Below are 18,128 nucleotides of genomic sequence, written 5' to 3' on the forward strand. Positions count from 1 at the left end.
AAAGTAAGAGTTGCATTGCTAGCAAGATTACTTTTATTCAGAGTATAGCATTAACTCATACATATAATTTTTCATTTTTCTTAGAACTTTAAACTTTTAGTAAATAGTTTAAAATTAAAGGTTAGTTTTAGTCTTAAAACATACTGTTGCTGCCGTACCTTTTGTCCTTGGTGAAGAATTGTCCTTGCTACCGTACCCTTGATGTAGAATCATAATAGGAAGAAAAAGAAATTCTGTTAGAGAAAAAGTACGTGGCGCTAACCTGGGCATTTAAAAGCGAGGGTATGACTTTTTGTTTACCCAACAACATCCCAATTTTGATATTTCCGCCTAAATATAGCACAAATAGAATCAAAGAGTTTTTTTATATTTATACCATCAATAATATGATAGGATTATTCAAACGACAGATTTTATGTGCCCCTATACATTGTGGATATGATAATCACAAACGTTTATACGTTAGTAGGTCTCGAACCGTTCCCCATCAGGTTTGGATCTACCTTTGTTAATCATCACATATCTACTCTAACGTATTGTATGTTATCATACTTATTAAATGTACTGTATCTACTAAGCATGAATTATCTGGAACATCTTGTCTTGAGCTAAAGATGCAGAGATGACCAAGGATGAGATGAATAATTTTAAACTGAAGTCAAAATGAAACAACTGTTGCTTTCTTCATTTGACTACTGGCGTTCCAAAGTAGAAGTTTACTTAAAGCATAGTAATTCCATATACCTATATTGTAATGCAATTTAATTAAGTTTAAAACAAATTTGATGATGTATGCGAACATAACTTTGTTGAATACTTTTGACACACAAAATATAATTTCCGTTTATATATATATCAAAATTGCGAGTTCATTTGTAATTTATTGCAATTTCAAATGAATGATAAAATGAACAACGTATGATTCAAATGAATGATAAAATGAACAATATGAACAAATCTATTTTAGGTGTTCTCCTTTGCGGCTCGAAGGAAGCCCTTGAGTGCTTTCTTGCAAGTAATTAATGGGCTTAGGATTAACTAACTTTTTACCATAACAGGTTTCAGTAATCTACTTTATCACAAGGATTAAAAGATATTTGCATAAATTGCTCACTGACCATTATAGTTATCAGTTTTTATCTTCATTTTTCTTGCATTTTCATGCGCATCAGCAGATGGAATCTTCCAGCACGTAAAATGCAACATTCGTGAAATATCTGATGTTTCATAAATGTTATAATATCGAATACTTTTCTCGAATAACAATATTATGTCCCATCTATAATTGTTAGGCGCAGGTATTGCTTTCATATCCAGGGTACGTTCAGGAGTACATAGATATCTCTAAAAGCTTATAGAAAAGAAGCGCGTCAATCGGAATTTTAAAAATAAACGAAACGACAAATTAGGACATTTTTTTTTTTTTAATTAAGTCTCAAAATTTTAAATTGGGAAGTTTTCAGTGCTTAATACTTCTTAGTAAAAAATGTGTAAAACTTAAATTTTTATATGGGTCTCATGGGAAAAAGTGAAAATAAAAACAAGTGTTTTTCATAGACTAATTAACTGGAATGAAATATTTTCACCATCATACGATCAAAATTACTCGAAACAACATCAACTACATTTTTTTTTGGGGGGGGAACAGTATCAGATATTTGTAAAGCCCAGCTCTGGTACTTCTCAGTTTTCGAGTGAAATTGTTATTTTACCCGCAGTGCTAAATAAGATGAGCTTCGTTATTTTAATTTATGATATATTTATACGTCATTAATTTAATTTATTGATTATCGATTTATCTCTTTGCTTTGAGTCATATAATCTTAAAATTACTTTTGAACTAATTTTGCACATTAAGAGGAAGATATTAAAAAAATAGTAGCGAGATAGGATTTATTAATTGGAACTTTCTTTGGCCCGTATAAAAATTTAAATTTCTAATGAAAATACTAAAACGTATCACGTGGAAAAAAAGATTTATAAACTAGTTTATTGGATTTATTTCTCATATGATAACTACGGATCTGCGACTCATTTAAGAGTAATTTAGCATACCATTTGTGAAAAGCATAGTATACAGCTCTCTCTATATTAGAATTACAAAACTGTAATTATAGGAAAAAAATTGCAACCGCAGTAAGCGTTAAATGGTATTTACATTGCTGAAACCAATAAACCAATATATTAAAAATCTTTTGTTACAGCATTATGTAACTTGAATAAAACATTTTTATCTCCAGGGGGAGAGACTATCTATCGGAAATTCTAAAGATACGCTGTTTTTAAATATTTTAAATCCAAAGAGGCATTAGCCCAAATGCTCTCGAAAGGTTTGTAAGTGAATAAAACGCCCCTTTGGTTGCAATATAAGATCTAGAAGCTTTCAGATTTAGTTACAGTTTATTTAGTTATTTATATTATAACAGTTAGTTATTTATATTAGTTTTATAAAATTTTATATAGTTATTTATATTTTTTTGATATTGAGTTTTATAAAATTTCATATTTATCCTATAAGGTATTTCTCACGCCTTCTTAGCATGCCTTCGTGGTGTAGTGGTCAGCACATTCGGCGCGTATTCGAGAGGTCCGTGGTTCGAGTCCCGACGAGGGCATTGCTCATTTTTCATCTCTCCTGCTTTCAAAAAATACCTAATGTCTCTACTAGCCTACCTGATGCAATCGCTTAAATCATAGTGAACAAGTAAGAATTGCATATATGTAGGTATAACTTGAGTAAAAAGACAAAGCGATAAAGCCATGTGTGCTACGGAAGCGAAAATCCTTGCAATATTTCAGTTCAAACTCTCTTCGGATTTTAGGATTTAGCTTTTTCTTTTTTAATAAAAGAAGCTTTTCACAATTTTTTTCTAAGCAAATTAAAATAATATTTTTTAAGATACACTGTATTGCTATTAATGACAGAAACACCTTTTGAAAGGATAGTAAAATAGCCGATACTTTACTAAAGTATGCCTTTAAAATAACAGTGTATTCTTAATACTGTTAGCGTTAGTTGTATGACAAGAGCTAAATAAGGCTAAAACGTCGGTGCCTAACGATCCAGTCATTCCAACTGGAAAAAGACTTCTGATAAATGCAAGGCACTCTTTGGTGAAGTGGTGGTGAAACAAAAACGTAAGGGAGTTACAGAAACCCACTCTAACTCGGTAAGGCAAAAAATTGACATGTAGGGAAAGTCGATGCTTCTGATGTGTGGTGAAGTCAACTCCACAAGCATCGTTAGAAACCGTGGCTCAAAAAGGAATCATAAAAGAAATTTTTCAGGACAAGTCTGCCTGTTGTAAAGATGAACTGATACAATGTATTTGGGGATGCAGTTTAGGCTATTATATACTTTAAGGGTACACAGATGAGTTTCAGTTAATGGATGGGAGTTCTGACAGTGATGACGAGTTGCACTGAATAAATGTTCATTTCAATAATTTCGCGTAATATTTTTTTATTAAATTGTAATCTAGCAGGCTAATAAAAACCTGGCCCTCAAACAAATAATTCTTTATTTTTTTTTAGTTATTAGTCCAAACGGATTTGTCGCTGAGAGACTATTGTTTTCGTTTTGCGATTTTGCACTCTGAATCTCTCCGAATCTGAATGTCCGTTTCACTTTTCAAACTGTTGCATCAAATATTATCGCCCTGTCGGATCCCCGGGGTCGGGATTTATATCTGACATAAATTCAATAAAGCTATTGGGCAAAAGCCTTTTCTCATTCTGCTGATTACACCAAAAGGCAAATCAATAATATAAATAGTATCTTTTCAAATATTACCTTTTTTGTTTGCAACAACAAACAAGCATGTCTTTGTTTCCATAGCGATAAATTTGTGTCTCTCTTTGCATTTAGAATAGATGAAGTTAAGTAACGTGAGGAAAAGGAATGAATGCTTCGGCTTTTAAATTGATAATTGGATGAAAAATTGAATATGAATATACAAATTTATGGATAAAGTTTGAAACCTGTACTATAGCATTCAAAATATGTTCTTAAATTTTCTTAATTAATTTACAGAAGAATTAAACATGAATAAGTAGAAGATTCATATGCTGAACATATTGATTTATATTAACATTTTACTTAACTTTACAGGAATTTAAACTTATACACTAATGTTCTTAAAAGCCGAACATCTAGAATAAATGTAGCCACAATCTTTATATTTTCAAGCTGTGTAAATTAGGCAGAACAGAACAGTTGATTTTCGTCAAACAAAACATTTCAAAATGCGAGCAAGAGGAAAAGCGATATATATATTACATACAGAGATACATTTAGGATTCTGTATGTCCATCTCTGGCTCGTAGTCCTTATTTTATAGCATTTATTGACAGGCTAAAAAATTAAATTCCTTTTCTTACCTTTACAACAAACAAAACTCTTCGACATTCATGAGCAGCAAATTATCAGCTAATGAGAGTTCTGCCACTAATAGCTACTGAGGTGAACGGTCGATTTAGGTTTTCGCCAGTAAGTACATAGCGAAATAAAGAGAGTTAAAGTCTTTCCGGTCAATAATTGGCAGTGGGGAAGAGAGAATGTGGATTAGTAGGTTTCCGGTACGAAAAGTGTTAAAACTGCTCATTAGTATAAATCATGGAAGAAATTATATTCCCTCTTAAAATAAATAAATACAATGAACCCTCTTTAAGATGAACACCTAGACAGTCACACCTAGTCTTGTGTGAAAGTAGCGGTCTTGGACTGTTAAGTTTTATTATCGATGTTTATTTGTGTTGTTAGAAACACTGTTCACTTTTTAGAAGAAGTCATCTGAAACGATTTCATTGTTGAAATTGTTGAAACAATAGTGTTTCTACTTTTAAGTAGTTTTCCTATTCTTGCAATTATTTTTAAAAGAGCTTTAAGGGTTTTAGCATATATTTAGCATATACACAGGGTGTTTAAAAAGGGTAGTTACAGGACTATTTGTTCAAATGTTATTTTTTAGATATAATATTAAATTATTTAGATACGTTCTTTAAGTGATAAAATTTCTCAGTATAAGGGAACGAACTTTATTAAAATAGTGTCAGCATTGAAGTAAAAGGTTTATCAAGTACAAAAATCTAACTTTCCATATGATCCTTATGGATCAAAATCCTACATTATCAAAGTATTCATAATGCTTTTCCATTCCATACCCATATATTTAATCGATATATTTCATATGCCATATTTTTAGTTGAAAAAACTGAGAAGATTTTCAAAGGAAAAAAAAAATTGGTTTCTTTACGGTAAAGGCTTCTAGGCAAGTAATGGGTTTCTGAGATCATTTGATTGTGATAAAGCCACTAGATCCTCGATCTAATTAAATAATGAACAAGTTAAATGACAAAGAGATAAATCATTAGCAAACAGAAATCATTTTAAGTGCTATAAAAAGGAAAATATGTTAGTGAAAGCTCAGGAAGATAGCAAATGAAGCATTTTCTCATTTGCGAGATGGTGTACAGCTATATGAGTTTCAACATGATATGGAGTCCTGTATCAGCAAGACTTTGGTTTCCTACTAAAGACTGTTGTTAAATGGATAAATTTTGATATATTTATTGCATGTCTATCATAGTGCCTAGTTTGCTATCATGATTTGATACTATGGTAGGAATAGCTACTAAATCATATTGAGAGAAGAGCACTACATCGTGATCATTACCGATCTTGTGTATAATTTTGTAAAAATTTTGTAAAAATGAATAGTTTCATTTCTAAAAAAAAGTCCGCAATTGTCATATAAAATTCATTTTTCACTGACAATCACAATGCGTAGAAGAAATACTTTCGTTATTCCTGTTTGAATCACTCTATGCTGTATCTGACCTCCTGCGATATCCATATACAGAGTTTTTTTTTTTTTTTTTTTTTTTTTTTTTTACGACAACGGGCGAAAGCAACTTGAACAATCAATCAACAGACATTCTGTATGACTCCAGTACAGATTGTCACGGTTTCGATTCATTCGAGTTTTATAATTCGGCGCGATCTGTAGAAAAAGCATAGGCAAGAATCTCGTTTTGCGAATTCGTGGCTCTTGATTGAAAACCTTACGAATCGATGATGAAAGCAACAATATTTTTACTAAAACTCACTAAAATGCAGTAATAATTTTGAATGTAGTCCTTAGAGCATTGCCAACCATGAAAGAAACAAAATCGCAACTATTTCTGTAGTTGATTTTGTGTTAACAGTTTCAATAGCTTTCATATATTCTCTGAAGCTTATAGCAGCTATAATTACATTACACATGTTTATATCAGAAATTTTCATAAATAGCAACGAACAGAATTCGCCCTAACTTTCATTGGCTATATCATTTGCAATCTCATACATACTTTTTTACTTCTTTATACAAAGTAAAGAAAGTACAGTAATAGGGAAAATTTTCGGTTATTATATTTTGAAGGAAATATTCATTCTGACCGTTCTCGAATCCATTTGGACTATTTTTTGCGTGACGCCTGCACGTACTAACTGAAAAAAGTACTCTCTTTCCAAAATGGATCTTATAATGGTTTTAAAAAGGATTTTTCGTGACGTTTGTACGTACTTACGTACCTATATGACTGGTCGAACTTCACTGCCAGTTGAGGCTTAACAGGCCTTAGTGGAGCTATTTAATTAAAGAAACATTAAGATCTAAAACAAGGCCTAAATCAGACCCATTAAGCAGTAGAACTACCACCATACTACTTGAAATAACTTTAAATAGAATAAACAACTAAAGTATGAACTTAAAGTCTAGGAGCTGGTGAGATTTACCAGCTAAACCAACAAAAGCACATTATTGCATACTTTTACATGCATAAAAATATGGTACTTACATATACAAAGAAATAAAATAACAGAATATCATAAACATTCTAGTTTTCCTTAAAACAGACAGGGAAATTTCAAACACAATCAATATATAAATTCATTTAATTTACAGATACATATTTTATGAAATTTGACAATTTCAATTTAGTCACCTATTTTTACTTAGATCCTTTAAAGTATTAAATTTAGGAATATCTGGAATAAATCTTAGAACAATATTTTTTATAGAAGAGCACCTAAACAACAGATGCTCAATATCAACATTACTCATGCCACATGGACAGGCACAATTTTTTATTAAAAACTTATTATAATAAAAGGGAAAGTGTCCATGATTAGTTAAGGCTAGGTTTAGATACTTGTCACTTAGGCATCTTTTCTCACTTATAGTTGAGATTAAATTATATGTGAATCTTCCTTTAGAATCTGGGTCATTCCACTTTGCTTGCCATAAGCTTCGTTCAGACGGGGGCGTAAAGGGCATAAGTGGTTAAAGCGAGCTCCGTTGCCAAGGCAAACAGTCCGTGCTACGTCACAAAATCTGGTTTAGGACTCGTGGCATAGGGTTCAAAGTTTTCAACTTTACGCCGAGTTTGGGATAAGCGTCGACCAATCAGAGCGAAACTAAAACGAAGCGGCGTTCTACAGAAGATTTCGCTGTCACAAAACAAGCAGAGCGAACGCGGGAAATCAATCGAGCAGGAGAACAGCGCGGTAAAGTTGTAGACACATCCACGCATGCGCAACTTTAGCTTTGGCCACGCCTTACACTCCGTTCTCGCGGGTGTGTACGGAACTCCCGTATTTTATGCCCTTATGACTATGCCTCTATGCCCTTTGCGTCGCCGTCTGAACGCAGCCATAGAGTCAAACCTTTTCTTTTCAACAGGGATTTCAAATTGTCAAAGGAAGTCTGCACTTCAAAATCAATAATTTGATTTTCAGTGGCAGCCTTTGCCAATCTATCTGCTAACTCGTTACCAATGGCACCAATATGACTCTTCGTCCAAAAGAGTTTAATATCTAAGCGCTAAGAAAGAGCGCTAAGAAAAATGAGCACGTCTTTTATCTGTTCAATTAGATCGTTACTTGGACAAACAACCGTAATTGAAACAATTGCGCTTCCACAATCCCTATAGATTTTTACAGGATCAATCGCAGAATTAAAAATAATCCAATATAAGGCCTTTTGCAGGGCCACTCTGCCTGATAGGTAGATGCATTGTCAGAAAGTCTATATTTCCTTTGTAAGCTTAGTTTCTCATCTGAGAACACACAAAAGGTTGCCCCCTCATGACCATTTAATATAGATCCATCGGTAAAAAGCCTGTCATCTGTGTAACCTGTCATATTGGGGAGGCCTTTATGCCAATTCAACCGTTTCAACAAGCTTTCTCAAAGTAAAAATCTCTAGTTGAGAAGATCTCACTGAAATAATCGACAACTTTATTATCAGCTTTTAACTTAAAGATAGCATATTCTTTTTCCGCTAAAATATTGTTTGGAGGACATCCAGCCAAAATCTGAAGAGCTACTGCGGCTACAACACTTAGTAATCCCAAATGAAGCGATTCTTTGAATTTGCAAAATGTTGTTACGCATTCGGACCGTTCTAGTCCACCATGCGCCACATCATACAAGATCTTTCTCTCAATAGCTCTTTTATATAAACTCTCAAGAACTTTACCTTGGAGATTCATTTTACTAAGTCTATTAAGAATATGGGTGCATTCGATCTTTATTTGATCTATGTGATATATAAAAGTGAGCATTTCATCGATCGTAATGCCCAAATATTTGATTCTCTTAGAAACTCTAATTGATTGTCCATACGGTTTGCACCTAGGATGTATTGATCTAGTATTAATTTTGACAATACCCAAAAGAAAGCTCTTCTTTGGATCAAATTTGAGTTTAACATAAAAAGACCACTTCTCCAATTCTTGAGTGGCGAAACTTAAAGCTTTACCAATAGTATGGCGACCACTTCACGTGGCCAATAAAACAAAATCGTCAGCATAAGCTTGTATACTAACATTTTGCGTTAAGGTTATGTTTAAAGCTATATTAGCAATAATATTCCACAAAAGTGGACCAGAAATTGAGCCTTGGGGAACAACCCCTTTGGTAATTTCTGGGATGCCGCTTTTTACCATAATATAAGGAAACTTTTCTTTCATTCAGAAAATCACATATTAATAAGGAGATGTTTCTTGGACATTTTATATTTTTTAATTCCTTTAACAAAATTGGCCACCAAACATTGTAGTATGTTTACCATTCCTTCTATTTCGAAGGATGTCAGAAATTAAATTTACTATAGCCTGGGTAGAACTTTTACCGAGCATAAAAACAAACTGATTTTTATTTAAAAGATTATTTGATAATAAAAAATATTGTAACCGTTGTGTCATGAGTTTATCCAGCACCATGCCCTAGGAAGGCAGTAAGCAAATGGGACGAAAAGAGGAAGGAACTTCTTTATCCTTTCTTTCTTTGTTGAACAAAACCAAATCAGTCTCTTTCCAACATTCAGGGAAAATGCCCCTCCGAAGATATTCATTCAGAATAGCTACAAAGAACTTTTTATTACATTCAAAGATTTCTAAAATAATATCCATTGTAAGGCCATCTTTAACAGGAGCTTTACCTTTATTTAACTTTTTAAGAGTAAATTCCACTTTATCCAAAGTAAAATCGTAATAATTTACGGTCTCTGGAGGTAACCTACAATCTGATCTAACTTGATAATGACATGATAGCTCTCCATAAGTAGAATCACAAGGAAAGCGGTGCCTTATAAGAAAATACCTAAGTTAATAAATATTATATATTATTTTGGAAGTGCATTAAAACAACATTATATTGTAAACAATATTTCGTGAAGAAATTGGGAATTCAGTTTGTAAGTACACTTTGTATGATCGTAAATTTCATTCATTAAATAAATGATTACTTTTAAAACCATAGTTCACAGCTTACAAGTAAATAAATCTCTGCTAAGCTTTGTAGACTTAATATTAATTAAGAAAATTATTATGATTGAACTTTACTTCTTCTTTCCATAGTTCTCATCAATATGAACCAATTATTTGTTGCCAAATGTTTTAAAGCTTCTAAGTTTCTAAGTAAATTAAAGTTACTTGTTGGCTAGATCTTTACTTTAACTGTGAAACGACTATTCCCTAAGTTCAAACTGTATCAATAGAAAGACGTACGAAGAGTAAAAAGACGCTTTTATTCAAGAAAGGATTTGGAGGCCCACCAGCGGCCGAGCGGTAAAGTCGCTGAACACTGGTAGTTCGGTCCGAGGTTCGAATCCCGCAAACGGGCTGGCTGCATGGGCGTTTTCGTGGTTTTTGCCCCATGTGTAACGTGCATACGAGCCAGTTTACTTTAGAAAGTCCTCCACGAAGGCATCCATCCCTCCCCTTAGGCAGATAGCCCTAGTGTGCTTTGCCATAATTAAATACACCAACACCAAGAAAGGATTTATAGTCGGCACTTCTTGTGCTTATAAACTAGGCCAATACTTTTGGCTATAACTCAGAATAGAAATGTAAAATTAAAACTAACTTTAATAATCAGTCAAAGCCGCATAGAAAAAAATTAACGTGAACTGGTTGATAGCCCTACCAACGACGTGCAAAACCGGCAATTAATATACACGGTCGTAAAATAGCAAGCTTTAAATATCAGCGAAACAACGTGGCCAAAAGGCAGAACACATTCTGTCTGAAGTAACTCAGACACCAGCTTAAATAGTAGTTTTTTATCCTACTTTGCATGACGCGCGAAACTGAAATATCGTTCTGGAAGGAAACGGAAATGAGAGAAAATAGAAAAAGTAATTTAATTGAACAAAACTGGTTAGTTTAAAACTAAATAATTCATTACAAGCTTCTCCCAGCCTCCCGTTTTAGTTACGAATTACTGCCAGTTCTGCCAAAGTTTTACTCCGTCTTGAGCATCTTGCTAGCTGACGTTTAAAATACACGCTGTTAATTATCTTGAGCCAGCTCAAGTAGTCTGTTGTGGTGTAGTCTCAGATTTGAATTTAGCTTTATGTTAATTTAAACACCCGCAATTAGCGGTACAAAATACACCCGCAAGTAGCAGTCATTTGTAGCAAAAGTTATGCCGTCTGTTTATTTAAGAATTAAATAAAAATAGGTTATTTTAACCTTCTTACATCTTGGTCAGTTGCTTCAGACTAAAGCGATAATACGTTTCCCAGTCTGATAAGATCTGTAGGACATTGAGACAAGCTTATAGACACAGCTGAACCCTATAACTTCGTCAGTATTCTTATAAAAATGGCAGATTCAAGCATATAATAAGCATTAAACGTACACAATTAGAGGTATTGTACTAAAAATGAAATATTACAGCTAATTGAAAACAGCTGGATTAGAACTAAATATTTCGACACACGGTATTTCAATTTCGTACACACTTCTTTTATGAGATTTCGCCTTGTGACTATATCTTTGCTTTTCGTAATGCGATTGTTTCGCTGTATTGTAACAATATATTGTTTATCTGTGCAACAGAGAGAGCGAGAATGTTGCTTAATAACATTTTGATTCATCTCAATGGTAGCTAGACAGCTGATAAAGTACTTACTAATTGAACATTAAAGTTTTTTTGAGGGGGTGTTATGCATGAACATTAGTAATGTAGCTATTTAAATTCCTTACATGGTTTTCTATAAAAATTAAAAAAAGAAACGAAATTATACCTCGAATAATAATGAAGCTGCCATAGCACGGTAGGGAAACTTTGCCCTTATTTTTATAACAATAATTATTTGTTAAAAATTAAGTATATATATCTCAAATACATTTTGAAATTCAAAATTTGAATTTAGGTGTCATATGTTCGTTATGTGATGATATAAGTTATATAATTTATTTATATAATATTTATTTTTATAAATTTATACATGGAAAAATGAATTCCGATATTTTGTAATACCCGATTTCTTCCCCTTTTGTTTAATTCAAAGAATTAAGCATATAAATCGCATATTCATTTTTCTAGATAACGCTTCATCAAACATCTAATAAATTATAAAGATGGGATTTTTTTATTATTATTTGTCTTCATCAGCAGAAACCGTTATGTGAATTAAATAAATATTATTAATAGATTCAAACAAAGGATATTCGAACTTTCACCGTTCGACTTTGGAGCAAGGTGATTAAAGGCCAATACATGCCTGTAAGGGTCAACACGTGACTGCATCTAGCACGCATCAGACAATGAGTGATTCAAGAAATTCCTCTGACGCAAGAGCTCGTCTGGCTAAAATAACTTTTAAAATACGTGTCAAATGAGCGGTGTCTCAAAGCATGAAAAAAAAAAAAAAAAAACATGGCCGAAATTCTTAGACATAAGTTTAAATCAGATATCTTAGATACTTCCCGCTCTCCCCTCCCGCCCAAAAAACTGCAGTAATCAAGTAACCGTAACGGATGGAATATCTGCCATCTTCATATGCACATCTGACATCTTGATAACGTCATGTTTTTCACTCAGTACAAATTAAATTCATAATTACGCCGATGACAGAAAAATACGAACAAAAATTTATTGATGAAATTCCCAAATCAAATGCTTTTTGTATTTCGCTCGTTGTTTCAAACACTTTGATTTTTCAAACCAGTTTTTTAGTAATAAGAAACTTACTAAATTAACATGTAGAGTCATTAGGTACTTGAATCCTCGCTCCCTGTCTTTTCAATATATTTATAAATGACCTCCCAAATCGCTTGGATTCCAAGATTCTGAAATACGCCGACGACACGGTCGTACTTACGGATTCTGTCAGCCCGCCTCTTGCAATGGAAAAACTGCAATTCAAAGTAAATATCGTTACGAAATGGTGCGAGGATTGGAAAATCAATTTAAATTCTAGTAAATGATGTGTTGTGCTTTACAGACTCTACAGGCAGAATGTAATTGTTAATACGGATATCAAAATTAAAAACGATACAGTTCCGATGGCAGCCTCCTATAAGTATTTAGGAGTTATTATAGATAGTACGCTCACCTTTAAATACCATGTTACAGCCGTAGCGGAAAAAGCGAATGCTGCGTTCTGTGCCCTTTACAGCTTGATTGGCAGGAAGTCTAACTTATCGATAAAAATCAAAAGAACACTGTATCTGTCCTTAATCACACCGATTATGTTATACGCAGTGCCAGCATGGGCGACAGCCAACAAGACTGAGCGTGCTAAACTAGACATAATACAAAATAAAATACTTAGAGCGATTGTGAACTCACCGTGGTTTGTGAAGAACTCTCAAATTCAGGAGGATCTGAATGTGAAGGCCATGCATGATCACTTCACATAATTTCTTTGAAAGCCTTAGAACCTCTTCCTACGCTTCTATTAGAAGCCTGGGCAATTATGACCCTACTGTTGAATATGTGGTCAAAAGACCCCGTACCATACATCACAACCCGTCTTGGTAGTTGTATTTATGTAAATAGTTTTCAGCTTTTTTCTATGTTTTATAAATACGACTTTTGTTATTTTTGAATGCAACATTTGCCACCACGACCAGGTATGCCAGTCCCAAGCTCTGAAAGTTTTTTACTCCTCCGGGTGACAATGTACCTAAAGTACCGGGTGATCAAAAAGTCAGTATAAATTTGAAAACTTAATAAATCGCGGAATAATGTAGATAGAGAGGTAAAAATTGACACACATACTTAGAATGACATGGGGTTTTATTAGAACCCCCCCAAAAAATACTGTTACCGGGCCTTTTTTCTTCGAGGAAATGCGTGATTCTGGTTTTGTAACTGCTACCGTGACGGGTCAGAGGTACGCCGATATGTTACAGAATCGCATCGTCCCCAGCCTGGCTGATAAACACCTGCTGGAACGTACGATTTTTATGCAGGATGGCGCTCCATCCCATATTGCTAGACGCGTGAAAGATCTCTTGCGCGCGTCGTTTGGTGATGATCGTGTGCTCAGCAGCCACTTTCGTCATGCTTGGCCTCCTAGGTCCCCAGACCTCAGTCCGTGCGATTATTGGCTTTGGGGTTACCTGAAGTCGCAAGTGTATCGTGATCGACCGACATCTCTGGGGATGCTGAAAGACAACATCCGACCCCAATGCCTCACCATAACTCCGGACATGCTTTACAGTGCTGTTCACAACATTATTCCTCTACTATTGTTGAGGAATGATGGTGAACATATTGAGCATTTCCTGTAAAGAACATCATCTTTGCTTTGTCTTAATTTGTTATGCTAATTATTGCTTTTCTGATCAGATTATTGCTTTTTTAATTATTGCTTTTCTAATAAAACCCCATGTTATTCTAAGTATGTGTGTCAATTTTTACCTCTCTATCTACATTATTCCGTGATTTATTAAGTTTTCAAATTTATACTGACTTTTTGATCACCCTGTACATCTCTTTTATTTTACTACCGTGATTGGCCTTTGGAAACTCTGAACTTTTGGTAATAACTCTGTGTAGTTGAAACCAAGTGCGATCGAAAGCAATTGGAATTGGATTAGGTACTTGAAAATGTGCAATGCTCGAACCTGAACCTCTCGAATACACGCCGAGTGTGAAACCATTACACCACGAAGGCATGCTGGAAGGAGGGAGAAAATACCTTATAAACATGAGAAGCATTTTGCCAAGAATTCTTTTGATCAATTTTTAAATTCATCTGTTCTGATATTTTTTAACAGCGATAACTAAAATTCAGTTTTTATGATCACCAAATGATTTCTATGACTAGGCTATTCGCTAAATAAATGTTTCTAGCTATGTTTTGCTATTTCTTACTTATAGCTATACAAAAATATTTGCAGTACACCCTCATCTTTACTTTGCTAACTTTATTTTGAAAGGAAATAGCTTCTTCATATAACTTTGCTTGTAGGAAGTAGTGATATTCAAGAATAACTTTTTTATATGAAAAAGCTTGTTCTGGGAACAAACAGCTGTACTTCGTAAGAAAGTAAAGTTTAAATTTTAGCAAAATATTACAAAACAGCAGAAATAACAAATTTGAATTTATTTATTAATTTGAGCTTTTGTTTACTAACACTTATACACAAATTTTAAATGGAAGCTATGATTCTAAAAAACAAGTTCTTATAAAAGCAAATTACTCCTCGATAATTCCACGAAATGATCTCAAGTTGCGCACATTCATTGTTATGTTTTATAGACAAACTGTTTCAGATTTTCTGCAAACTCATGTTTGTGCGCTTAATTTCAATGTTACTATATACCAGTGCTCCGCAACCGGTGTGCCGCGGCACACTGGTGTGCCATGAGTAGGATATAGGTGTGCCGCAATCAAATACATGTATTTGACATTTTGCAATTTTTTATCATGTATTTAATACACAATGACAATTTTTTCCCTTAATAATGTCTATTTTAAATGTTTTTATATATTTCACTGTTGTGTGGTTGTGTGTGTGATTGTAAGTGTGTCAGCATTTGAATTTTTTCGGCACTTTCTTGATAACTCGAAACTCAAAAATATATAACTTTTTTTAAGCGCAGGTATCACATTGATAATTATTATGATTGCATATAAATAAATATGTTATGGTTTTATAATTGTATATTTTTCAAATTAAAAACAAAAATTTATTGTAAATTTTGTGTATAAATCAATACATATATACATTAGCTTTTGGCGTGCCACGAAATTCCAGAAAGATTTTTTGTGCGTCGCAGGTGAGAAAAGGTTGCGGAGCACTGCTATATACGAACCGATTTCATATACCTTGTTGAGTTCATGCCACGTTGAGTTGCTGCACTTCGTCGGGCAAAAGGAGAACCGACAAAATATTAGGAGGTATCCCATGACTTTTGTCACTTCAGTATAATCCCTGCAGTAAACACCCATTAGCAGCAAAAGAAGAGCCCGTTAGTTTGAATACTGTAGAAAAAGCTGTGTTTTAAGAATGAAGATGCATCTGTTTACTTTGTAATCAGTTTAAGAGCCACTGCATGAAAATCACTTAAAATACATTTTTTTAGGCAGATGGTTATAAAACTCTCGTTGCAACATTAATACTCATATTTACATTAAGAACTATCGTATAATACAGCACATCCAAATTGCTCAAGAGTCGAAATGATCCAGATTTCTGGATTTTTCAGGTTCTCAGAAACATTTTTTACGATTAAAGAGTAAAAATATATGAAAGGATAAAAAATAAATAATGATAATGTTTTTGCTCCAAAATAATGTAGCATCATTTAATTATTCTGATAAAGACGTATTTGTGTCATTCCTGTTCGCTGAATTTTCTTCAAACAGTTCGCAAAAAGATTAATTGTACACTAGATACTTCCCAAAAAATAGAAGGGGTACAAAAGAATGATATGTGAAATTAAAGACTAAACAATTACTGTTTCAATCTGATAAACTAATGCACATCTCTAAGTATATTTGTGGATGAAGCACTTGTTCCATTCCCAGAAATCTTACCAATTTTTTTTTTCCAAATTTTCATTTTGTTTTAATATGGTTTATTTCCATTTACAATACAAACTCTATATTCTGTGTTAATGGAAGGTCATGAAAAGTTTTATATATTTGTAAGTGATTTTACATATGTATTAATAGACATGTTTTTCTCAAAACAATGAATCATCGTTCGATGATGCTTAAATCATCGCTCAAACAGAGTCCCTCGAAAAATGTCATTCGGCACATCAAACAGAATTCTGTAATATGCGGAAGTCCAACAGACCATATAATCCACAAAAGTTTATTTATTTACTGAATGCCGATGCTCAGGTTACAGAAATTTAGAATTCAGACCTTGCCATATGTGTTACATGTTTTCTCATCGTAATTCAAAATGAAATGCTATTTAATGACTTTTCTGCAGTAATTGATTATTTCATGTTATGGTTAAAAAATGCTTATTCATGTATATCTAAAATGGGTATCTGTACATAACAGTCCACAAGCTTGAAAATAGCCTACATCTTTTAAATAGAAACAATTTTCCCCATTTTTTTTTTTTTTTTTTTTTTTTTTTTTTTTTTTTTTTTTTTTTTTAATTATTTAAATAGCATTTCCCGGTAACAAAACGTTAGTTTGGTCTAATAATAAATTACTGGAATTTGAAAATTTGTCTAAAATAAAAATCTATGTATATTTAAAATTGCGTGAAATGGCTATGTCAGGAAGGTACTAATAAGGAACGAGCAAATTCCGTGGGTGTGTGTGTGTGTGTGTATATGTGGTTTCAACTGAATCTGTTTAGTTAAAACTGAGAGTCAGGTTCTTCCGCAGTATTGGAATAAATTTTAACTTCATTCTAAAATTATTTGTCTTTTTGCTCTAAGTGAGTTTTCTCCAGATTATTAACAAAAAGGAATTGATTGTTTATATTTATATGTGTATGCAAGAATAGTAATTGTAAGAAAGACTATAAAAATAGTTACCTTTCAAAAAAGGAAAGTGATGAGTTTTGTTTATATATATATTTTAGTGACACTGGGAAACATACATATCGTTTCGCCATTTCCTTTAGCTTCAGAAGTTAAAGGCCAAATATTTAAGAGTCAGAAGCAAAAGAACCGCTTGAACTATCATTTATTTTTTTCTGTAGAAGATATTCACAATAAACATTTTTCTAAATTACATCGAAATTATTTTATCAAGAAGGAAACGTTCCGAAAATTCAAAATTGTGAATCGACCATCCTAAAGATACATAAATTTCAGCAGTACTACGTCTCTATAACATGAATTCGATAGGAAAATACGAAATTTTAAATTCGTCGACCATAATGGAGGTACGAGCTGCTTTAGTTAATCAAAGGAAACAAAACATATCGGAATACATTAAGAATTTCTTGCTAAAATGCACAATGTGCAATGATACAACAAAAACTTGACGCTGATATTTTGAAGAGTCAAAAACTTATACTCGAGATAGTATCTTAATTTTCCGATATGTAATAAAATTATCCTCAACTTCGTTAAAAAAATCATTTTTGTTATAGAAAGTATAACATTGTGCATAGCGTATTTTGATTCATGTAGTTTAAAATGGGCGTTATATGCATTCAAATGAACCAGATAATGTAGCATTTTTTTATTCATGACTGCCATTTTGTTTTTTTGACACGTTTTTTTGACACGGCTAAACGTCTGTAGAAATTCACACACACACACAAACCAAAAAATAAATAAATAAATAAATAAATAAAATAAAAATTAAAAAAATAATTCTTTGTTTAAAGTAATCGGAATATTGTAATCTCGAAAAATT

At 32.9% G+C, this 18,128-nt stretch overlaps 2 protein-coding genes across 2 annotated transcripts in view; one reads left to right on the top strand and one right to left on the bottom strand.

Annotated features, from left to right (window-relative positions):
* LOC118198469 (uncharacterized) overlaps nt 1–18,128 on the bottom strand; it is a 281,839-nt gene that overhangs the window by 53,350 nt on the left and 210,361 nt on the right. The gene's annotated exons all lie outside the window — the stretch shown is intronic.
* The window catches only part of LOC118198454 (uncharacterized), a 50,254-nt gene that overhangs the window by 1,504 nt on the left and 30,622 nt on the right, over nt 1–18,128 (top strand). The gene's annotated exons all lie outside the window — the stretch shown is intronic.

This window comes from Stegodyphus dumicola, chromosome 6 (assembly GCF_044657685.1).
Source record: "Stegodyphus dumicola isolate Sdum_Otavi_A_Nest chromosome 6, ASM4465768v1".
In the NCBI taxonomy this organism is placed as follows: Eukaryota; Metazoa; Arthropoda; class Arachnida; order Araneae; family Eresidae; genus Stegodyphus; species Stegodyphus dumicola.